Consider the following 26,619-nt stretch of genomic DNA (forward strand, 5'->3'; position numbering starts at 1 on the left):
AAGCCCCAAGAAAAAGCCTCAGACCTTACCAATATTCCAGAGTATGTGGGCAAGGACATTATGCCACTGAGCTCTGCCCGACAGAACCTGGTTGTAGGCACACTTAGCTGACAGCCTTCAACTATAGCACCTCTAGATCCAGTGTGTTGTTGGTGCTGAGGCCATGCTACCCCAGCTGATGACTACACATATGGGGTTAGCCATGCATAGTGATAGACGCTAGCGAGAAGCCATTGCTAGGGGACTCTTAATCAGCCTGGCTGAAAATTTCTCATAACTGCAATGAATCTCAAGTGTTTCCTATCCAATTCTCCTTTCTTCCCTTTCTCCTTTCACAAATGCCAGACGGGCATCATGCCAGGATGTAGGCCTTCTACTCTTCTACTACCCTACACCCATAATCTTCACAGACTTTTCCAGCTTATCATCCAATGTTTCTTAAAAGAACCTCAGTGACATGGGTGACATTGGAAGTCATGTTCTGGGGCTGGCCCCTGTTCTCCCTCAGACAGCAATGAGGAAACCCATCCTGTGTAGAATCAGGAGCATGCTTAGCTTAGCTCCTGGCACAGGTGACTGTTAGTTCTTCGGTATCAATTTTTTATCCAAAATGTATTTGTTTATCTGTTTATTTTTTCATTGCCCATTCATGGGTTTGGTCTGGCTGTTGGGCAATACACACTTGCGATGGGACAGTGAATACTTACTCTGTATCAGTGAGGTACACCAACAATTTATGCCTAACCTACTTTTTTTAGCCCAAAAAATCAGAGGAATCAGGCTTTCTCAGAGCCCCACCCCAAAGTTGTCTAGTAAATCATTTCATGAAAGTAAATCATTGCATGCACATATATGCAGTATATGTAGATCTTTCTTTAACCTTCAAGTGTGTATCTTTCAGATACTGATTTTAGGATACATTTATAAGAATTTGTCTCATGATTCTCTCATATACAAGAGGAACAGAGCAAGCTGGTATATGGATCAATAATTATGTCCTGGATGTCCTTACCTGTAACAATGTTTGAGTTTATAAGCAGGTGAAGTATAGTACTGTTTCACATAGTCATCGATTCCTGGCCTCCCATGTTGTGTTTAACTGAAATGCATAATTTGCAGTTAATTTTGTGGAGCATGTTAGGGAAAAGGGAGAATGTAACCAAAAGTATAGAACATTTGACTTTGGACAAAAATTATTATTGAATTAAAATTGTGTTAGGAGCACCTTGGGTGTCTCAGTCAATTAAGCATCTGACTTTGGTTCAGGTCATGATCTTGCCTGAACTCTGATCTTCTCAGAGTTCGAACCCTGCATCGGGCTCTGTTCTAACAGCTCAGACAGAGCCTGGAGCCTGTTTCAGATTCCGTGTCTCCCTCTCTTTCTGCTCCCCCTCTGCCCCCCCACCCCTCACTCCTGCTATCTCTCTCTCTCTCTCTCAAAATAAATAAACATTAATAAAATAAAATAAAATAAAAAATAAAATAAAATAAAATAAAATAAAATTGTGTGAAAAGTTCTTGCATGCAAGAGCTCAAGATATAAGGCTTTTGCGTATTTGTATGGAGAGTAAGCACTCAAAAAGTGTCTATTGTTCCTCAACAAAATTAGCAAAAGCAACATTACATCCAATGCCAAGAGCATGCTAAAAATGTTCCTTTAAACAAATCTACAAAGAAACTGTTAGAGAAAAGTGAAACGCCAAAATAAATGCAACCAAATAAAGGTAGGCAAAAATTACTGGAAGACAGATGGGCCGATCTTACCAAACCTGTCATGTAAACCAATCTACCTGAAATCAAAGTGTGGAAATGTTCAATATCATTGATATGGAGCTATTAAAAGTAACATAGCAATTGTTTAGGATTGTTGATACTTGTAACAAACTTGATCCAGCAAAGATTGTAGATAATCCATGTTAAAAACCACAGACTCATCCCTAGGATTTTCTAAGACCAAAGCCATGTTTCCCATAAGGATCTATTAATGGTTCACTTGATAATACATTTGGTTAGAAGAATAAAAACGTGTTAACATGCAGCAAAATAGAAAAGCAAAGCAAAACCCCTCTGGAAATAGAATAAGTCAAATTCGAGGTTGTCACTATAAATATTCAAGACAAATATTCAAGTTTCTTCTTGATTCTATTTCATAATTAAAAAATAAGGCATCATACAATATTTATGCACCCCTACACCCCAAATTTCCAAAATAATATTTTGGATATTTATGGTTCAATTAAGTCTAAAAGGAACTGTTTTACTCTTTTCCCTTGTAGTATTAGCAACTATGTGCAATTTCAGAGATATTTCATCCTTGTGTTTCTTATTCATTTGCAACTAAAATGATTCAAAAAGTTACCTTTTGACATTTTTAGAATCATTCCCCATGAAGAAAGGGAATTCTGCTTTGCCAAGAAGGTATGAACTTGAATAATCCAAGGTTTAAGTTAGGTTTCACATTTCAACCACAAGAACATCCACTGAGCTTTCAACTCAGAGAAGTAAGTTCTCAAATTTTATGCTTCTCACCTGCTAAACTTCCCAGGGTCATGACAAGAATCTTAACCAATAAATTCAAGACACTGTGAAGGTGAGAAATGACTGAATTTTGTGAAGACTGGGAAGCTATATTCTAGGCAAATCCATCTCTAATCTTGGGGCTACAAGAAGGGACAGGATTGCACTTGAGGAAGACACCAGGGCACAAAAAGATAGTCTCTTGGAACCCGGTGATAACCACCTGTACATCTCCTGAGTTCTGACAGATATTAAGGTATAGGTTCAGATGCATTCCCAAGCCACATGAACTTACAGTGGTGAATTCTGGAAAGCTAACTCTGTCCTCAATAGTTGATATTCTACAGCAAGTTATCAAAAGCTAGACTCAGGTACACTTTGTACCACACTTATGCTTGGTTCCACTGAAGACAACACTAGATTTATCTTATACTCTGTGAGTAGAAGTGAAGATCAAGTTAATCTCCACAGACTTTCTGACTCTGTTTTTCATCAGAAAAACCTTTAGTATATTTCTTAGAAAGGGTGAGATGGACTTCTACCTTTAAGCTGGACCTGGGATCAGAGCTGAGCTATAGCAGAAGAGCTCTCAGACATCTACACCTTGCCCTTCTGCATGGCCTACATTTCCTTGATTTTTCCAGGGTAGCAGAAGGCATATAAATGGCCTGTTGCCCTGGAAACTGCAAAGTGGCCTGCCACAGTACTTTCCTGGCCTATGTGGGGAGGACTTGACTGTCGTCATTATTAAATGCAGAAGGAGAAAATAGTAACAGTTAAGTGCTTCACAAAATGCCCTACTGTTTATACCTACTTCTGCCCTCCTAGCTGCTTTTAAGGGTCAGGGTTGGGACAAAGTCTATCTTTATTTTATACACAGCAGCAACCATAACTGACAAACTAGAGAGGGCAAGAAGTATGGTCCAAAGGACACTGGATTGAAAGTTGCAAGATTTGGTTTTAGCCACAAACCAGTTTTGTGACCTTTAGCAAGTCACATAAGTTAAGTCATTCCCAGTGTTCTCATTTGAAAGAAAAATGCCCTGAGGATCCTCTGATTTCCTCATGTCTGTACAGAAGTATGGTTCTGGGTTTTTAAGTGGTGGCGCAAGGGTCAGTAGGAGTTACAGAGTGTCCTTTACGGATACATAGGTTATTTTAAAAAAAAAAAATGTTAGGCTGTATTTGTGTCATGCTGAAATTAAAGTCTCATCCAAGTTCTAGTTGTTTTAGTTCCATGAAAGGATGGAATTGGTGCTCCGGTGTATATAAATAGATGAGCTGTTGAGGTCAGCATGGAAAAATATCTTGGGTGCAGTTGACACGAAGTGGCCATGAATGATGGGGAAACAGAGTCCAGTTGGTTCATCTCATGTCATACTTGAAAGATCATTTGTGCATTTGTGCATTTATGCTTAAAAGAGCTGACTCAGTAATGCTGTGACAGCTTTTAACTTAGAATTCTCTTATTTTTCTGGATTTCTGTCTCCTTCTTAATGGTATTTTAATGCAGTTTTTGTGTTCAATTATAATAGTGTTGCTAAATACAGTAGGTCTGATTCCACAGAAGAAGAATAGTTTTTTCAAAATCAGCATTTTCCTGCTGATTTGCCAGCTGTTTCAATAAATACTCATCTCCCAACTTCAAACGAGTATATTGCACTCTTACTAAATATAAATGCCATCTACAGCTACTGTATTCTGGCTTTCGAGTTTTCTGTAAAATCAAACACAAAATACACTCTATGCGGGACCCCTTTTTTGACCATATGCAGGTGATTTTGCTGACTCAGGTGTCCTGACAAGTAATCAATGTTTGGTTCTCCAATCATTTTTTCCCAACATAGGTGGCTAAGTATGAGCGAGTGAATCAGCACCACCTCTTCCAGTTTTGCCACCTCTATTATCTCTATCTCTAAACTACAAGAAATTATCAGTCAGGGCAACTTAAATTTACAATGATAGGACAGGATAGGATGGTAGGATAGGATCAAATGTGCATTAGGCTAGAAGCACCCATTTTTACTTTTAGACATAGTAAATCAGTAAGATACATAGATCTAATGTAAAGAATAAGCATTGTTAAAAATAAACTAACATGGTAGTATCTGGTGTCCTCAATATAAATATGGTACTTTTAAACACTAATATTGTAATAATCCTGGCTGAGGATCAGCAGGAATGGAGTATATTTTCAGCCGTACATTGTTTTTCTAACAGACCTCACTGAATTGTATGTGTGCATTTTACTTATTTTTAATCAGCATTACAAGAAATACAAGCAATTAAGCCTTTCAATATCTCCTAACAATAGTAAAAAGGCGGCTATAGTAATTGCAGTAAGCATATTTGTTGGTGTTTGTATTTAGAAAAATACTAGTTGGTCTTTTATTTGACAGAAACTAAAGCGGGGGAATTGTTACAGAAACAAATGCAATTCAAAAGCAAAGTTGCTTCACTTGAAAAAAAAAATGTTATGCAAGTCTCTGCTTTTGAGCAAACATTGCTGTCTAACAGACCAGTCAGGTTAATGAGGGGACGGTTGCTGGGTTCTTAGGTAGCAGTCCCTGTTGGTTGATCCTTGAGTTGATAATAAGCCATATGGTAACTATGTCTCCACAACCACTAGGTAGACTATTTTCCAACAAACTATTTTCCCCCCACACCTTTAGAAGATGAGAAAGAATGTGAGGCCCTAAGGTACTCAGACTGGTGTACTACATTCTCAGACACGTGGGTGGCCAAGAGCAAATGGCCAGAAAACACTCTTATTTGGTAACATGTTTTCACGAAATGACATTAGTGGCCCACCCTGAATTCTTGATACACAGACTATCTACACATAAGTGCCAACTTGAGGGGCAGGAAGGCTGAATGCAAACAACCAGGTATTTACTAGATTTGGCCACGTTTGGTTGGTGGGTTTGTCAAAATAACTGGTCATTTAAATGAATTCAATCATTTTAAAAATCAGTTTGTGGATGCAGACACAGCCACAGTCTAACATAGTTGACATTCCTTTCGTTGCAGCTGGAATTAGAAATTAGACACTTTTTTAGACTCTCATCCATTCATAGCCCATTTTCTTTGCATACTTTATGGTTTGAGATTTCTGAAATACATCTTATATGCAATGTTTGATTTGAAATGTTTTAAGTCAGTGTGATGGGAATTGTTTGCAACATTTCTGGGACTTTTATCAGATGATCGTCACACTTATATTAAATCATACACATGTGGAGACATTCTGAGGTTTGATACGAGATTTACAGATAACACTTCTAGTTTACTATAATTCTTACAACTTATGCAGAAGTTTTGGTAAAATCTGCAATTTGAAGAAAAGCGATCTTTATGACTTTATAAAACAATAACTGATTACAAATTTGTAAACAGCTATCCTTTTTTTTTAACCATTTAGAATTCAAGTATTTATTTATTCCACCCATGGTAATGTAAGCTCTCTAAGGGCAGGGGCTTTGGCTATGCTTTTCATAGTTGTATTCTCAATGCTCAATGTCTAGAGTAGTGCTTATACTACATACATCATACCCCCACGAAATATGCATTACATTAAGACATTCCACAAATTCTTCTATGTGCACAACGTATTCAAATGCCATGGCAACCTGTCTTGCTTGCATAGTACAGTGGTTATCACATTCACCTCACAAATGCCGTGGCAGGTTCTGGGGTCACCATGCAAAATAAAAGCTTTTAAAGGAGCTAACAATCCAGTAAAGGGATAAAGAAGTGATTGCAATATGGGATAGACAGCGTTAGATGTAAATGTGGGGAGGTATGACAGCCCAAATGAGAGACCCCTAAGATTTTTAAGAATGCCAATGAAGGAGCAACAGACTGATGGCTGGAGGAGTATGTGGGCAACTAAAGGTTATATGAACTCAATTAAAAAAAAGTCAAGGACCATAATTTGAAGGGAACAAAATCACTCAAAGGTTATCTTGGGTACATAGCATGAAAGAGTTGAGTTTTAGAAAGATTGTTAACTACAGTATGGAGAATGGGTTGGAAGAACTGCTGAAAATAATTCACTTGAGGGATAATGCAGATCTAAAATAGAGCAATGGCTTGTGAGCTGGAGAGACTTAAGTGGATTTGAGAGATATTTAAGAAACAGGAGAGAAAGAATTGAGACACTTGTACATCTAGGGAGGGGATGTAAGTGTTGGTAGAGCTAAGGGTAATACCTAGCACATGACTTAGAAGACGGAATTGATGGTGGTGCCACGCAACAAGACAGAGAATGCAGGAGAAGTATACAGGAGGTGGGTGCTTGGGAATCATAACATTAATTTAAAGTGTGTCACATTTGAGGTGCAGGGTCACAGAGAAGTGGAAGTGCCCAGTAGAAAGTGAGAAATGTGTGTGTGGTACTGAGAATAGTGGTGCCAGCTGACAGATGGGACTCGGAAGTCCTCATCATATACATGAAGTAAGGTCCTAAGAGAAGATGAAACCATGAGAAGAGAGCGGAGGATAGGACCAAGAAAAAGCAGCAATCTAAATAAGAATTATCAAAAATGTAAGAAAAGAGAACATTTTTAAAAAGAAGTGACAAAAGGGAACTTTAAGGGGAATACGGCTGCTGTCAAAAGTGACATTAAAATCAGGTAAGATGAGGACAGAAAAAAAAGGTATTGAAAATAAAAGTCTATGAGACTTGGCAATTAGGTGGTTATTGGTCAACCGCACTGAAACAAAATCGTGTGGTCAGTGGCCTGGAAAATAGAGAGGTTAGGAAGTGAAGGACAGACTCCTTTTTATAGACCTGGCTAGAGCTTGAGAGAAATTCAGAAGCTTATAAGGCACAGAAGATTTACAGAGCAGTTTTCCAGTTTTAGCCATGATTATTTGTTTACTCATTTGTTTCTTTCAATATTGGATAGCGTTAAGAGATTATAATTAAAAGAACAGGGGCGCCTGGGTGGCTCAGTTGGTTAAGTGTCTGACTTTTGCTTTCGGCTCAGGTCGTGATCTCACATTTTGTGGGTTCGAGCCCCACGTCAGGTTTGAGGCTGACTCTCTCTCAAAATAAATGAATAAATATTTAAAAAATAATAACTAAAAGAACAGAGTCTCTGAGTAGGTGTAAGTCAATGGGATCCAGGCCACAAGGGATGTTATTAGCACCACTAGAAGAGAGACAATGTTTTCTGTGAGATGTTAGGGGAGGAATGACATGTATGTGGGTACAGATAACCTGGTTGGGGGCACCTCGCGGCTTCCATTTGATCTCTGAAGTCAGGCTAATCATGCGGTAAGCTTTAGCAAGCTAGTAATGTTGTGAAATAACTCCTGAATAGAATGTGAGAAAATCATCCTAGGATGCATTTTACAATATAACAGCATAGATTTAATCTTGTCCTGCTTTTTTTTTTTTTCCAATTTTAGTGATTGTTTATCAACATCTACAAACAATGCTAATTTTGTCCAGATGCAATCTCTCTGTTACAGTTCATTCCTAATGACTACCTAGGCAGTGCTTCTGGGTCAGAGATGGATGAAAAGGTAGTATGGACAGAGGAAATGATAGCAGGTTTGTATTCAATAGTCCTTGGCTTGGACACCTGCTTTTCCATTGTTTGCTGGGTGAATCTGCTACTACCACTCTGAGCCTAATTTCCTCCTGTTATAGGCATAGAGATGATAAACTCTAATGTCCAAAGTTTCACAGGGTGATTAGGAGGATCAAGGAGTCATGCTCATGCATTTAAAATTCCTATGTATGAGCGCCTGGGTGGCTCAGTCAGTTGAGCATCTGACTCTTGATTTTGGTTCAGGTCAGGATCTCACAGTTCCTGAGATCAAGCCTTACACTGGGTTCCAGGCTGACAGGAGAGCACCTACTTGGGATTCTCTCTCCCTGCCCCTCCCCAACTCATGCTTGCTTGCTCTCTCTCTCTAAATAAATAAAAAGTTAAAAAATTAAAAAAATAAAATTCCTATATAAATTCAAGCTCTTCTCTTACAGAGTACAGTGTTTATCATAGCAGACATGTAGATTCAGAAAGAGATAATTCAACTACGTCCCATGAAACTGATCTTTCAGAATCTGCCAGAGCCAAATAAAAAATACTCATAAAAAGAATACTCTACCAGAATGCTTTAAAGTACAAAATATTTTAAAGAACACCTCAAAGTTGCATCCGAACAAGTTAATGAATGATAGTCAATTGTCTAAAAGTCTTTAATTTTAACATCTTTGATTTACTGATGGATGCAATGCAGTTATTATACCTGGTATAGCAATAATTAAAGTTATGTTTAGAGCTAATTAACTAGTAAGCTGTGTCCAAGCACTGTGCAGAACACAGTGATGCAATTACCTATGAAATCAGGCATTCATATATTATGGATGACAAATCCGACATTTAGCGAGATTAAATAAGTTTTCTTCCAAGATGCTATCTGAGTAGATTTGAGCTAAGTTCTTCCTGATCCTGATATTCATTCTCTTAAACATGGCACTCTGTCTCCCAACAGTATACATACACGTACTCTGGTACAATATGCTATTAGAAGACAGAGTATGTATTTAAAAAGCACAAATAGAGTGAGTGGAGCAAGTTTTGGAGTATGAAAGGGGTGAGAGAAATAGGGAAAAAAACAACAAAAAAAAAAACCATGGTATTGGACATCTAGCAATTACTAATATCTGGTGGGAGACACTGAATATACATTCAGATGTTGGATTTAAATATATTTACAAATTAATTAAATATAACCACAATAATGTGTTAAATATTTTAAAATATATTCATTTCAATTTTGTGTCCATTCTCTGAACTTCAGGACCATATATCTAAATACTTCCCGGACATCTGTAGGCATCACAAGTATGTCCCTTCAGAACAAGCCAAAAACTAGATTACTATATATACCCTGACCACCTACCTCCTCACACCAAACTCTTCTATTATACAACATTTGCAGCAACTGATTTACCATTTAATTTAGATACTGGATATTTGCTAAATATCTCTGGTTTACTCACCATTATCTAATCAGTAATAAATTCAGAGAGTTGCACTCCTTAAAAACTTTTTTTCAACTTTAATAAAACTACTTTCATTTAGACTCTCAATTTTCTTTTACCTAAACTATTGAAGTTTCAGTTTTTTCAGTGAATATTTATTAAATACCTATCATGTGTCAGAACTGCTCTTGATGCTAGAGATACTGATGAAAATCTGCGTCTTTTTTGAGTTTACAATTGGTAAGAAGAATGAGAAAACAAAAATAAATATAATAAAGAAGTAAACTGTATACATGTAAAGAGATGAAAAATGCTATCTGGTCCCGTAATTTTCATCTATCACTTACCCCTTTACTGGATTTAACTTTCTAAAATAAATATCATTATATCAGGTACCTACTGTCTCCAAGCTCAGATTTCATAGCATGGCACTTAAGATTACAGATGAACTGACTCCCTATTCAGATATCAAGCTTTATCCCTTATCTTTTGACATGTTAAGTTTAATTTTTAAGAAACTATTTTCCCTCAGTTTGTTCTCCGTATTTATGAGTCTCTTCTGTTTTGTCCCCCTCCCTGTTTTTGTATTATTTTTGTCTCCCTTACCTTATGCTAACTAATTTGGATGTAAATTTAAAAAAAATAAAAAATTAAATTAAAAAACAAACAAAAAACAAATAAAAATAAATAAAACTGTAATACACCAAAAAAATAAAAATAAAAAATAAAAATAATAAAGTAAAAAAAAAAAGAAACTATTTTCATTCCTCAACACCACAGTATCTCTTGCTTGTGCTGTTTCACCATGTAGACTGCCACTTTCTCAGCCATTTTTTTCTGGGTGAACACATTGCAAGATTTAATGACTCAGTTCATGGCCACTACTCTCTGAATTATTTCTGGTATTCACATGCTAGAGAGATCTAAGGTATCACTGTTTCCCATGTATTCCAATTTCATACCATGCCTAATTCTATCATTCCGGTTACAATATTGTACTGAATGTTTTGTTAGAAAATCGCTTCCCAACATCAGTCCTCAGACCCCTTGAATGCAGCAACCACCTGTTCTGTTACCAATATCTAATCAAGTACTTGTCATCAGCTATGTAGATTAATATTTGCTAAATGAGTAAATCAATATATATTAAAAAGTTTAAAATTACAACAACCAGTTTCTGTGTTACAGCCAATGAAAATATCAATATTTCTAAAATTTATTCAGATTGCTTCATAGACTATAAAAGTTCGAGCTTACATTCATGATTGCTTTTTATATGACAGGCAGTATCCTGATCACCTCATAGGAATTACTCAATTTCATGTCCAGAAGAATCATATGAAGTAGGTGTTACTATTATTCTTATTTACAGAGGAGGAAACTGAGACACTGAGAGGTTAATCGATCTTCTGCAGTCTGACTTCAGGACCCAAGCTCTGCATCCTCACATTACAGTTTTCCCTATATAATTATCCATTATATTTATTCATGATCTTCCCCCAAATTAAAGAGAATCTGAGAACTATTTAACTAACTGATTTATCTGACTGATGGAGAATGCCATATTGGATGTTGGCTGCTTCCAGCCCTCACCTGAGCCTCATCTTAAATTTATTATGAAGGTTATAACTGTCATGCCTTCAATTCCATTTACTAAAATCTTTATATTTATTTGTTGTTTACATATAGCTTGTCTAGAGCTGTTTAGTTTTTTTTAATCAAGATACGTATAAGTATTTTGACATAATTTAACCTAACTCCAAACTTTCAAATATGTTTCCTGTTATAGAGACATTATCTTGTAGTCATGAAATTTTTAATGAATAAGGATATATACATGTGTTTAAATATGAAAGCACATCACGGCATTGTTTCAAATATATGAAACACTCCTCTTTCAATAGAATTAAGGGATTGCACATAAATTCAAACCTATTATATTCATACTTAAAATTGAAGAAGCTAAGAACAGGCCTAGTAACTTATTTTTTAAAATCAAAACATCATATTTATGAAAAAATTTACTCAGTTTTACTTCTATTAAACCCCTTCATGGGCCCCAGCTAGGCATAGTCCTGGACATAAGAAGGAGACAAAAAAATTGCCTTTGCATTCTACTCTTTTCTTACCATGTAAAGCCTGAAAAAGACTCAAAAAAAATGTGAAGATTATCTTGGTCATCTCTAAATCTTTGTTCTATTCATTTTTTAGGGATAGTAGATGGACTCTACATGGGGTATTTTAGGCACCAGTAAATTGTTTATGGACATGGTATGGAAATCAAAGGGTCTTTGGAAGGACAATGAAATCTAATCTGAAAACCAAGGCCTTTCATTCAAAAATAAAAATGACATGAGTGAAAAATAAAAAGGCAGGAAACCCATAGCATATGAACACAGACACAGGTGCAAGAGACAGAATCTTGTATATTTCTTTAAATATGGATCATGAAACAGTCCTGGTCTTATAAATTTAAAGAATATAAAATACATAAAACGTGTTTTGTTTCCCTTAAACTTAAATTCACTGCTTAGTATGTTCACTTGCTCTTATTGCTGAGGATTTTATGGTTAATTATTTTGAACACACTCATGTGTCTGTCCCTTTTGATAAACCATAAACTCTTAAAACCTAAGTGTGTATCTTTATTCATCTAAGTATCCTAATTATACAGCATAGTGTCTCAATTAATGTGAACTCAATTAATTGATGGTCGACTAAACAGATGCATATCTTTAGCAGTGGGGTCACTGGCTTTGCTATACCCATGTGCTTAGTAATTTTTGGCCTAAGCATGGCAGTTTCAAGTACTGACCTGGTCATATGGACACTGTGCCAGTACCTTTCACCTGATGGCCCTGCCACCATGCTCACCCCTTCCACGGGAACTGTCTCCCAAGCAGACTGGGGAGGTTCCTCTCACAGGTTTTATGCATCCTTCCTGAACTTGTGATTAGTCTAGTAGTAGATACAGTAGTCACCTGATTTAACTTGATCCAAACAGACCCTCTCTTCTGGGATGTTTGCTAGGTAAAAAGCCCCAAGGTCAAGAGTCACAGGGGTAAATACTCATTAAGAATAGGATTCCAGAAAGAAAAACCTACAAACTTCTGCTGTTGTATTTTAGTTACTTTTTGCAAATCTGAGTTAATTTTCTTAAATTTCATAAGCTATTTTTCTATTCTTCCAGTGAGTTTTCTGTTAAACTAGCCAGAGTTTTTATGCTTTATGAACTGCTAAAAATATGAGTGAGGAATGAGTTTCAACCCTTTCCTTCTCTCTCCCATCTTCTGTAGCGAGCTGGCTGTTGTGCTTTGTATGTTATATTCCATTTCTGTGAGAAGCTCAAATATTCAACTGTTTCATTTTTCAGGCCAAATTGCCAGTCCATGAATGGCACAGGTGTATTCTTTCTAGAAATTCTAAAATATTGGAAGGGCGATAAGAGCAAAGATCTAAAAATAGTATTGAGAATTGTCATTCACCCAGAGAAATTCTTTGACAAGGAAGCCTCAGTTTTATTGTTATTTCTATGGTTACCATTTTCATCCCAGAGATTAAAAAAAGAGACCAGTTCTTTTGCAAATTTTTTTTTCACTTTTCCCTCAGGGAGAACAATCTGTTTCCTTCTGATTTTCTGTTACCCTGTTCTTTACCCTTCTCTTATACTATTCTTTGAAGTTATGAAGTCCTATTTCACTTACATAAGACCATTGAGATATAGATAATATGGTATAGACCTTTAACTTCAAATACCAACATGAGTAGAACAAAAAGATGCAGGCCACAGGCAAAAAAATTCAGATATTCTACTTGATTTGAAAAAAAAATCCTATGTTAGAAAATTGAAAATAAGCCAAAGCATTTAACAAAATGGCTGAGAAGTAGCAAATACCACTTATTAGGCTAGGAGCCCCAAGATAATAGTGCATAATACAAAAATGTTAAATTAATTTTACATTTTATAATGTTTACTGAAGAAATATGACATCCAGAAATTCAAAGAGACTCTACATATATTGAAATATATTAACTAGCCTTTAAATTTCCTGTGAATCACACATTTAATTTTGACAAGGTGATAATTTAAAAAAAAAAGAAAGAAAGAAAAAAACTTGACTATTGATACAGTTTGGTAAAACAGCCAGGACTGTATGTTCCCCAGTTTGGTCTATTCACCCACCCTCAAGTACTACACACCCTAGATATTAAAAGAGCAACAGGTAACACATGCTTTGAAATTAAAATCATATAGCAGCCTACTTTATAATTAGTGCCACAAAGACCTTTTGCCTAATTCAAATCTCAAACTCCAAATGCTATCTTCCTTTGTCACCCAAAATAGTACAAAGATTTCAGCTAAATCCTTTGTATTTGTTAAAATCAAATATATCAACTAAAAAATTATATATTCAAATCCCTGTTTTTTATTGACATAGTTTAGACAAAAATAAAGACTATCAGACCCTATTTACTAAAACACATGTTTGAATGCATTGTCTCTTTTTCACAACAGAATACATGATCAAACCCCTCTTAGATTTTTACAATAATTTAACAAATTATTCTTCAAGTATAAAATAAGAATGGTGATTCCAAAGTGACCACAGCTTTTTAAATTTTATGAAGTACTTTACACAAGTACATATAAACAGGTAGGTTGGTAAAACATAATAAAATAACCCTACTGTTGGTTTTTACTAATATTATAGCCACTAATAAATATGATACTCACCTATTCAACCCTGACCAGGACATAATTCAAAATGCAATGGTGATTATAAACGTAAATGTCTCATGGACCCTGAGCCCTATTCTCACAAAACCTATATCTTGCAGGGAAGCGGTCATAATAAATGGCAACATATGGAAAATACCACAATATTAATGTAAATGCCATGCTATTGGAGTTTGAGGAAAGGAAAAATATTTTTTAAATATTTTAAGTCTGAATATTTTTAGTAGCTATTAAATTGCTCAGGTTTGCTTTCCTACCTAAGTCCGTCATTTTTCATTAATTTTTGGTTACGTTAAAAAGCCAAAAAGATTCTTCAATTAGTTTTTGATCAAGTGTGAAATCTTCCTCTTTGGTACCTTCACTAGCCTCTGTTGGAAACTGCAAGAGCACTGACTAACTTTGTTTCATTATCTTAGTTTTCATATCTCATTAGCACTTCCTTCGCTAAATACAAAGAAGGCAGTCCAAAGTTCAAAGTCCTCCTATGGCTCCTTAAGGCACTGCAAGAAGAACGTTGGCTCCAGAGACTATTGCCTTGATTCAGGTTATGCTCTAAAATACAGTGAGACTTGGGGCATATTTACAGTCTTCTCACCGCCCCCTCCCCAACTATCCACCCAAGGCAAGGCTTTTAAAACCTATTGATGGAACTCTCCCACAGCTCAAGCTGTTGCCTGGTTGTAACTTTACCAACCCTTGGAATCTGGCTCTCAGGCCACTTGGCAACTTCTGTATTTAGGTCACTGACAAGTAGGACTTAAAAATACTACATAATACTCTGATTCAGCTTCTTAATGTGCCTCATGTATGTAGTTCAGAGACCAGAAGTCTGAGTTTAAGTTAAGTGCCTTTGAATTTACCAATAGGTTATGTAGCCCTTTTTAATTTTAATTTCCTTTTACTTTTAGTAAAATATCTATATATTTTCTATTTTTACTTTCAAACAGTTATAACATTATATTATAATCTTATATAATAGCTGACTGCTGTTAATAAGAGATTAAATATAGATACAATGTAATAGTTCAGGAGCTATTATCTATGAATGTGTTTGTATCATTCTCTCAGCAGAGTCAGAGTAGTACTCTAAACCAGTACTTGGTGTATGCTGAAGATGTTTTTAGAATACCCCAATAGAAAAACTGGGCAAATATTACATTCATTGATTCACAAAAGGAGCTTTATAAATATTCCCTAAACATACGAAAAATGTCCAGACATGTTGGCATTAAAATATTTTAGATTAAAGCAGAAGTATTTTTGTCTGCCAAAGATTTTTTAGTCCTCCTTTTTGGCAAAGGTACAGTGAAAGTGGCACAGTTGCATATTCCTGATGGGATTGTGAACTAGATCAATTCTGGAAGGCTACTTGCCATTTGGTATTAAGGGCCTTGATCATCACATGTGAAAAGGGGGAAATTGCAAAAAGCATTCCATTCTATTTTCTTCTCTTTGTACTTGGTCCAATATAGTTCTTAAGTGAGGTTTGTAGGATTTTATTGTCCATTTAATGGAAGAGGTTCTACTAGAATATTTAGAAAGAATCAGGGGACAAATGTTACTGATGGTGAAATCAGAGAAGTTGGTGCCATGACATGTGGATACAGGACTAGAATATGTTTGGGGTTATCTCCAGTTAGAGAAAGGTTAAGGTGTGGAATAGCTGAAGATAAACTGTATTTTGGAGGAGAAGGGAATTCTGGTCAGCCAAGAATTGGACAGTATGAAAATCAGTTATGGAATATAACTGAGAGTTATTTTTGTTTGTTTATTTTTTGTCTGACCAGCGTCATTTATTTAGGAGAAAGGCCCCTCACTCTATTGTATAAAGTTCCGATAATTCTTTCAGCTCATGGGAGGAACAGGACCCAAATTAGGCCAAATACATTCTCTTTTCTAAGAATATGAATCTTAAATGGAGGCACATAGGGATAGAAAACAGTTGGCCCTGAGTCCCTTAGTGGCCAACCCTTAAGAAACACCCCATTTATTTCTGCTGCTGAGGCCCCAGGGATTTCTCTTGCTGTCAAGCACTCAACATTATAACTTACTTTTGTTATGTGAGTTACACAGTATTCTTTTCTTATTGAAAAATAGAAAAGAAGGACGGAAGATGGGAGGAAATAAAATGCTCAAAATTTTGAAATTTTAGTAATTCTACTCATAGGAATTTTCTTAAGAAAATTATGAGATATCAACCTAAAAATTTACAAAGTAAATTTACAATGGTGAAAAATAAAAACAAATCTAAAGGGCATACATAATACTATGATGCTATAAAAACAATTATCTTTACCAAAATTTTATGGGGCACCTGCATAACTTGGTCAGTTGACTCTGGATTTTGGCTCAGGTCATGATCTCACAGGTTCATGAGCTCAAGCCCCACATCAGGCTCTGCAATGATGGCACGAAGCCTGCTTAGGATTCTCTCTCTGCCCCTCCCCTGCTCATGCTTTTTCTCCATCTCTCTAAAAAAAATAAGCAAAAATTTTAAATATTTTATAACAGTTCAAACGATTGTTAGTCATAACAAAACAAAGCAACAACTAGAATAAAAACTATGTACTATACAATCCCAGTGAAACATACACACATGGGCAATCATAACATTAGGAAGAAAAATCTACTACATGCTGACTGTGGTTGTCTTTGGGGTATAAATCTGATTTATCAATTTGAATAAAATGTCATTATCAACTGAGTTATAACAGAGTCCCTATAATTTTTCTTTGTTTCCATATTGTATCTTAATGAAAAAATGGCAAATTTATTCAGTTATAAAAAAAATAACTGTGATTTAAATGTCATAACTTTCATAGTGAGACTGTGAACTTTTTATATTTCTATTTCCAATTCATTTCATCCAATTCAAAAATCCAAAGTAATTTTCTCTTCTATGTATTTGCACCAGAGGTAAGGAGGTTGGTGGGACATGCCTGTATGTTACAGTTCCAAGCCTTGCTCTTTGGTCTAAGTGCCACTCAAATCACTGATTACAAATTAATTCCCACCTTTCAAAATCTATACTGTAGTCCCTTACCACCTTTGGTCACCAACTTTCACCTTACATCTGAATGTACACACGCTATTACTCATTCTGGCTATCTTGCTTTTTGCCTCAAAAACTCAAGAAAGTGAATTATAATATAAAATTTTTTATTTTTCTGATGCTCTGTAATTTCAATGTTGCTGCTATAATGTTTTCTTCTATTAATTTTTTCATTTACATGATGCGTTAAAGAGAACTTTCCCAAAAACTACTATTTATAATACTAATCCTTTAAAAAAGTGTTTTACATTAAAGCAATCAATTAAAAAAAAATCTTTGGGGAAAAATAAAGACGAAAGTTTTTTGTACTCAGCTTATTTTGCATTACTTTGCACATTCACTTACATGATTTTAAGTGGTCTTATGCTATTTGAGTGTATTATCTCAACTGGACTATATTCTTTAAAGGAAAGAACAATTATCCCATTGTCTGTGTTTCCCCTACACAGTGCTTTACACAATATCTTATATACATTAGTGGCTTAAAACGTTTTCTAATCCACTTTATCATATTTATATATCATGATTCAGAATTTAATATCTAGTTTTCAAAGAGCCATTGACAACAGTACCTATGGAAACAATGAGTACTGAAGCAAACCATGGAGTAATCTTTACCTGTTTCCAGTCTAAATAAACTGCTGATCTCATATACGGATCATTTTAATTTAGTTTGTCAAATAATGAGTTTATCTTGATGTCACAATTTTTCTCCTTATAAAATATAATATTTTAGTATTCAGATATAAATTAAACCAGGAGAATATGGCTTCTACAATTCCTTTTATTGACCTGTTATTTAGAATACAAGTTGCCATCTGAAAGGGACTAGCCCAGGATTAAATTGTGTGTGCCCATTCATTTTAGTGAAAAGAAAAAATGTTTTTTTAAAAGAATCCCTCAATTTGTACAATAAAAATTCAGCTATTCTATAATTTACCTATAAAAGAGGTGAAGAATACAACATTCCTCCCATCTACCTCTATTTCTCTATATCTACACACACACACATACGTATATGTTAACAAATATATTTTTTTCTGGTCTTAAAAAAATGAAACAGTAGACTTAAAAAAAGTTGTTACCTTAAGCGGGGGAGCAACGACAGAATAAAAGGATAGAGATGGAAACAGAAATCCAAGATATACCTAGTTTTAAATATTGGGCTTTGAATTAATATAAATATTTGAACATAATTTATGAAACCAAAGCCAAATTGATATAAATACAACTAATACCTAAAATTCAAAAGCAAAATAAAACAAACAAAACAAATGACATAGTGTATTGGTGGCACAACATCACAGGGAAAAACTGTTTCAAGTGGCTTTAACCAGTGATTTTGACAAAACTTGGTAGTATGTATCTTAAATCAAAAATCATTTAGGAGAAAAAAAAAAGCTTAAGTATCTTTCACTGATATTTTTTTTAAACTACTGTATTGAGGTATGACTGACATATCAAGAGCTGTATATATTTAATGTATACCACTCGTTGAGTTTGGGGATAAGTGTACATACCCGTGTAAAACCATCACTCTCATCAAAGACATACCCATCACCTGTCAAAGTGATGTGTCCTCCTGCCCCCTTTATTAGTATTTTGTGTATGTGGTAAGAACTCTTAACAGAAGATAAATCTTCTTAGCAAACTTAATTATATTATACAGTATTGTTATCTACAGAAACTATAGTATCTGATAGATCTCTAGAGCTTAGTTACCTTAGAGAACTGAAACATACTCTTTAACTGTCGCCTCTCCACTTTTCCCTTCCCCAGCCCCTGGCAACCACCATTATACTCTCTGGTTGTATGAATTTGAGTATCTTATATTCTACATGTAAGTGAGATCATACAGTGTTTTTCAGTCATCACAGTGTTTATGATAATGCTAGTAGTGTTATTTTGAGACTGTCATATGTATATAATCGGAGAAAGCAAATATAGTAATTAAATGGTGTCATTTAGATCTTGGATTTTTATTAAGAAAGGAGATACAGATAAAGATAGAAGTTAATAAAAAAAAAAAAAAGAAGTAATCCTGAATGTGAACTAGGGTATCAAGATGAACCCATGATTCTTTTTTTCTTAGCTAAAAAGTCCTAAAAACATAATTGTTGGTAGCAGTGGGCATTTCTAATACTTGAATTATGGTCTGTAAATATTATATATTCACTTGGAGAAGTAGCTGAGGAGAGGGCACTGGGCACATAAGTGTCAAGAGATGCCCTTAGGAACCCAATGGGTTTGAGACTCTTCTTGTCTGTCTCCACTGTGTAGCAGCAACCATTAAGCCTACAAGACTTTCTGCCAATACAGAAAATCCTGTCTTTACCTTTTAAAAAGCAGGTGGCAGTCAGAATTTCAAGTTCAGTGGAACTTGAAGTCTGTAACTTGCAAGAGAAAATCCTCTGCCCCACACATGAAAAACAATCAAATCCAATCAAATGCAATCCTCTGCCCCACACATGAAAAACAATCAAATCAAATCAAAACAAATCAAATCTGGAAGAATGTAAGACTGTGGAGATGAGAATCAAAAATTTCACAATTGAGTCACAGGGGATGATGATGATGAAAGAGGCTAATCACACTTCAACTCCTTTTTTCCAATACCCATATATTCTACTATTAAAAATATAGCACCTGATAATGGCCATGAGTTCAGGACCTATACCAGCTCCTAGAAGACAGAGCCAAAGTCCCAGAGCTGATGCTTTAGATAAGCATTGTGCCATGTTCTAGTAAGCCAGCTGCTTCTGGGTGAGGAATATATATTAAGACCAGTGGCTATCTTGTTCTAGAGCCTATCGTAACGCCTCCTTTAACATAAAATATTTGGGCTGAAGGAACATGTGTGGGTACTGTGTTGATAGGTGAGACATCCTGGTAAGCCGGGGGGTGGTAGCCATGATGGCAGCATTTCAGAAATGGAAGGCAGATCAATATCAAGTGTACAGTAAAGATCAATCTGGTGAGGATTCATCACTAATCATGTTGAATGGGATTGATTTAACAAAACTACCACAGAGTGGCCAACCAGTTACCTTGAGAAATGCTGCCATAGTGTGTAGTCAGAATTCATTTCTGGTAATGGCAAATCTAGTCTACAGCAGTGGCATTAGTGGATGGTAAAGCTTGTTGAGAAGGAGCACAAACTGGTGGGCCCATACAAAGCCTCTGCTGCTATCATCATGAAAACACTCTTTATGGGCCCATTGCACCTGCATTAGAATGTCCCTCTAGTTTCTGAGAGCCTGTATCCAATGGAGGCTCATGTACACATTAACATAATATGCAAGGATTCTATTATGCCCAATTTCATCAACTCATCTGATTCATCCAATTCTCGGACCTGCTCCTGTAATTTTATCCTTTTAATGGCCCTAACCAAATCATTTGCCACTAGGCAGCAGTCTGTGGAAAGGATAAGTCCACTTATCCTCATATAAAAAGTAAATAACCATGTTTCTGCTCATAGATCTAGGCACTGAAGGATTACTTTTACTGCTATTCATCAAATTGGCCCCAAAATATTACAGCTGTGCACTTTGAGCTAGTACTATTCACTTGGGTCTAACACCAACATATTGAATAATTTACAGATTAAATCCTATAATATCTTCACTTATATTTTATTTTTTTTAATTTTTTTAACGTTTATTTATTTTTGAGACAGAGAGAGACAGAGCATGAACGGGGGAGGGTCAGAGAGAGGGAAACACAGAATCTGAAACAGGCTCCAGGCTCTGAGCTGTCAGCACAGAGCCCGACGGGGGGCTCGAACTCACGGACCGCGAGATCATGACCTGAGCCGAAGTCGGCCGCTTAACCGACTGAGCCACCCAGGCGCGCCCACTTATATTTTAAAACAATGAGACAGAGAGAGAGAGACAGAGAGAGAGAGACAGAGAGAGAGAGAGAGACAGAGAGAGGGAGAGAGACAGAGAGAAAGGGTGAGGGAAAGGGTGAGGGAAAGGGTGAGGGAGAGGAAGGGAAATGGTAGCTAGTAACAGGACACGGTATAGAAGAAACAACTTTGGCCATAAGATGGTAATTCTTAAAGCCAAGCAATAGCTACAAAAGTGTGCCTTATACCATTTTTCTACTTTCATATGTGGTTGTAATATTTCATAATACAACATTAAAATAAAACTCCCACTACTAAGTTCTGGCACGCATGCAGTGAAGTTGCATATGTAATAACATGGGGAAAATCATCATCTTAGCAGTTGGTATGATAATTCTTTTGTGGAGAAAGACTTACTCTGTAGAGAAAATAAAAATCATTTAAATAAGATGCTGTATGCTTAGTGATATGGCCACTCTACAAACTTTAGTAAAGTACCAAACAAATGCTTGATCCATTAAAACTTTCTGGGAAATATGATTAATGGATTCAGTCTTTAATTAAGGTTAGGGAAGCAAAACGTAAACAGCCAACGCAGAAAAGGATGACAATTGGCAAATGGATTGTACAATGTGTCAGGTAGACTCCAAAAACTACAACATGAATTCATTCCCTTTGTATATATACTTGCTATTTTGTCATCAAGAAGGAAATCTATTTGCCCAGACACAAACTGGTCTGCTTTTGTGATTTTCCTTGACCAACAGAATGTGGCAGAAGTGGCACTGTACCAGTTCCAATCTTAGCCTTTAAGAAATGTAGCAGCTTGTGCTATTTCTCTGGGAAGAAATGTGAAGGTCCTGAGACCACCATGTTGTGAGGAAGTCCAAGTTTGCTACATGGAGTATCCACATGAAGGAGAACCAAGGAACCAGACACATGACCCCAGTCCCAGACCAGCATCTGAGCCAGTCCCTAGCCATGTGAGCAATACTACCAGAGACTCCAGACATTATCAGCAGACATAAAATGCCCTTGGTGTCCCATGTGTGAATTCCTGACCCACGGAATTGTGAATAAATAAAACAATTGCATTTTAAGCTACTATTTTGGGGGATGGTTTACTATGCAAAATTAGAAAACTAAATGTCTAACAGTAAGAAAAGTAACTTATACTACTATTCATAAGAGTTTTATATATTCTTTGTGAATGAAAGCAGTGAAAATAACAGGAAATGCTTACAAAGTAATGATAGATAACAAATTGATATACATTATATGTGCACTCTGATTAAAACTGAATTTAAAAACAATAAAAAGAGATATAGAAATATCATATCAATGACCTAAAATCTGTGTTTAGAGTTGATATTAACTAAAGTTACTGATATATAATAGAGTGAAATTATTTTTATTTCATGAATATTGCATTCCAAACACCGTACTCACTCAACTTGTTTTATGCCCAGAGATTTATAAATGCTTTGGGATTGTATGGTACCAGGAAAAAAGAAAAAGCTAAGCCTGGAAAATCAACAGAAAAATGATTTACATTGTCTTTTTGAATCACGCTAGGGGACAGTAAAATATTCTATAACAAAATGCCTGGCCTAAGACAGACTTTAAATAAGGATTAGCAGACAAGAAGAGAGACAGAAAGAGGGGAGGGGAAAAAATGACAAACTTTAGATCTTGATTTCAAGGAAAGGGTACCCTAATATAAAAAAATGCACGTCAAAGGTGCCTGGGTGGCCCAGTCGGTTAAGCATCTGACTTTCAATTTTGGCTCAGGTCATTATCTCACAGTTTGTGAGTTCAAGCCCCACAATGGGCTCTGCACTGACAGCTCGGAGCCTGCATGGGAATCTCTCTCTCCTTCTCCCTCTTTCTCTACCCCTCCCTGCTTGCACACATGTACACATGCACACATGCACACATGCACACTCTCTCTCACCTCAAGAAAGACACTGTAAGGCCTGATACAATAGGGGCTAATGAGAAAAATAAGCTAATATGTAATATTGTTCCTTTATTCATAGTTGTATTACAGGGTGGGGGAGGATGGGCTAAATGGGTGATGGACATTACGGAGGGCACTTGTTAGGATGAGCACTGGGTGTTATACGTAAGTGATGAATCACTAAATTTTACTCCTAAAATCATTATTACACTACATGTTAACTAACTTGGATTTAAATAAAATTTAAAAATTAAATAAAAGGAAATATTACCAATACCACCAAAAAATAGTTGGGTGAACAGTAGAGCACATTTCCCAAGGAAATGACTGAACAGTGGTATTATGAATGGGGTTTGGTTCTAGAAAGGAGCCATGCGATTTGCTACTGGTTACAAAACTAATAGATGGCTGAAGAATCAGCAAATCAAGCTAACCACAAAAGCTTTAGTATATTTTCTGGCATCATGATGAGATTGATTTTGGAAATCTATTGGAGTTATGGAAGTGTGTAACTCCAGAAGCATCTGACACTGCCAGGATCAGTTATAAGTCTATGAGTGGATTTCGTAGACTTATAATTACACTAGTTGACAAATTATAATTGAATAAAACAATTTCTTTACTGATAAATACAGGTGTAGGTCTTACTCTAGAGAGTAACATAGCACATAACATTTACTTTATATTTCGTCAATCAAAAAAATTTTTTTACAAAAAGTATTTCAGAAACATGGCTATTTACCCAAGAACTATATTCTTACCACATATAAGGAATCATTAGAGTTATCTTATTTGTAGTTCTGAAAACAAATACCACTAAAGAAATAAAGTTGAAATATGTCATTATATAAATTAAATATATCTCCATATGTAACAACTCTACCACTGCATACAATTCACAATCACTACAAATCTCTTTTTCTTTTATTTATAGAAAAGATGCATAGCCTTCCTAACTTGGGGTCACAAGAGTTTAGATTTAGAGTCAAATTTGGTTTTTAACTAAGTCACTACCTTGGAACCATCACTTAAGAGCTACGTGAACTCAGGGAATTTAAATTCTTCAGTTTTCTTCATCTTTGATGAAGGATAAGTATGTAAGATAAAAAATTTCCCTTATGAGAGTGTGTAAAATAGTATATGGGATTTGGTAAGTACTCAATAGTAACTTAGTAAGTACTTTAGTAACATCTATCCTGATTTAGAGTATAAACTTCCCATGATGAAATATGTTAAAAAAAAGATCATAGTCATTGATGAGGCAGACTGACCCACTTTCTAAAGAAGGCATACTATACATGCTGACTTTAACTATAATTTCCTTCACCTTCTGGAGAATTACCTACTGCTTTAAACTTTATAATATTCCCAAAGTTCTAAACAACCAACTTGCATATTTAATCTCTGGAGGACAACTTCTAATTATTTCAAGTACCAAAATGAGGAAAAAGCATTTAGAAATCCTTTAAGTAAATACAAATGGAAAACGTGAACTACACATAGTATTGCTAACTTGGAATGTTATTTTCAAATACATAATATTTAAAGATGAGAACAGTTTATTTAAGAATATTTTATCAGTAAAAAAAGAGTTTTTTATAAGTTATGCTATTATTATATGTCAGTCAACTGAAAGAGGGGTACTAGATAACAAAATATGAGCAGTGACTTTCCCAAGGTAAGATAGAACCTGGATGATCTTTTGTGATTCCTTAAATCCTTGTCTATCTTGACTGGTTACGTGCTTGGGTATTTTACATTGGCCCACACCAAACGGTTTAGGTGAAAATTGTTTAGGTGCTGTGTCCAGTCTGACTTAGCAAATGTCTCAAAAGTTTAGATTTTCTGATATAATTGTTTACTAAGTATTACTGTATTACATTACTAGATATAAAGCAGTCTAATTTGTTTTCTGATACTTGTATCTTCAAATCTCCATTTCAAATGAGCTTGTTTTAAAACAAATCAAAAGAGAGAGAGAGAGAAAGAGAGAGAGAGACAATTGTAGAATTTCTTGACACCATTTTCAGTAACTCTCTGATTTGGTTGTATCCATACAACCATATCAATCCATCCATCCATCAATCCATACAATTGTCTTATAGCTCAATTAGAAGTCTTGCTTCTAGAATTTATATAAGATCTCTTTTTTTTCTAATAGAAATATGACTTTTGAGGACAAATTCATTTTAACTAAACATTAAATAACCTGGAAAGATAAACTGTAAAAATTTGTGTTATAGTAGGACCTCTCCCCAGGTTGGGGAAAACAAGAATTGAAATCATGCTTTCTTAAATAATTTCTGTTTATTGTAAGGGGCTGCTTAAAAACACTGTAGATTCAGTGAGGTTCATTTATAATAACAATGATTTCAAATATTTGCATAATTCTCCATCAATGTTCATACAAATGTGCACATGAACTGTCAACACACAATTAGCCTTTAAGACTAGTTTTATGTCAGAAACTGCCCACACATGGTGAACCATCTTGGGCTACTGTACATTGAAAAGATCATATCTGGTTTGTGTGGAAAAAATGACATTCCCAGTTCTTTAATGAAATGATCTTATTTAATTCATTTCCAAACAGGTAAAGAAACCACCCTTTTAAAAGCTTTGAGCTTTTCAAAGCTCAAACATTATCAGTCGCTTTTGTTTTTCCCACTCTGTTACTTTGCTACTCCTTTCTTTATGTAATTATGTTCTTCCATTTGAGTTTAACCTTACAAGGTAATCTTTCAATATTGTAAATGAATGTAGGGAATTCAAGGTAATGGTATACACAATTAGTTGTACTGTGCTGAGGACTATGGCATCACAATCTCATCATTTTGGTAAATTTTTCAAAGTTTCCTTCATATGTAGCTGACATCTTATCACTTTTTCTCAAAACAATGTTCACAGAATATTTGTGACAAATTTTAATAAAAACAAATTCTGTCAGGAAACACCACATTTTACTATGAGAGGATAGGTATCCTGTGTGCACCGATACCCAGTGAAATACTTAAGGATTAGTAAATATTCTATTTAAACTCCTTAAGGCACTTTTATCCACTTACCCATGCAATAACTTATTAACTAACTCATTCATAAACCATCTGTTGAGGACTCTGCTAAATGTTGATGATAAACATGTTAAGAAGTGTCTCTCACATAGAGGTGGTGGCTGCTTTGATAATTCATCCTAAAAATCTATGTTTTCTATTCCAATTATATTCCAACTAAGACCACATGGGTAAAAGTGAGCATTTCATATTTCAGAATCTAAACTGTACAGACCAAGGACATACGCTCTGGTATTAAGTCCAGCTCTGTCATTATGAGATATATGACCTCAAGAGACTTGGAAAAGCCCCTAAGCTCAATTTCTTCATTTGTGAAATACAGACAATAGTGGTACCCTCATCACCACCAACATAAATACAAGCTATTTCTCATGGCTTTCTCATTCATCTCAAATAAATGATAACTTAAGAGTCAATTTATAAAACAAATA

This window comes from Panthera tigris, chromosome A1 (genome assembly GCF_018350195.1).
Source record: "Panthera tigris isolate Pti1 chromosome A1, P.tigris_Pti1_mat1.1, whole genome shotgun sequence".
NCBI classification, from domain to species: Eukaryota; Metazoa; Chordata; class Mammalia; order Carnivora; family Felidae; genus Panthera; species Panthera tigris.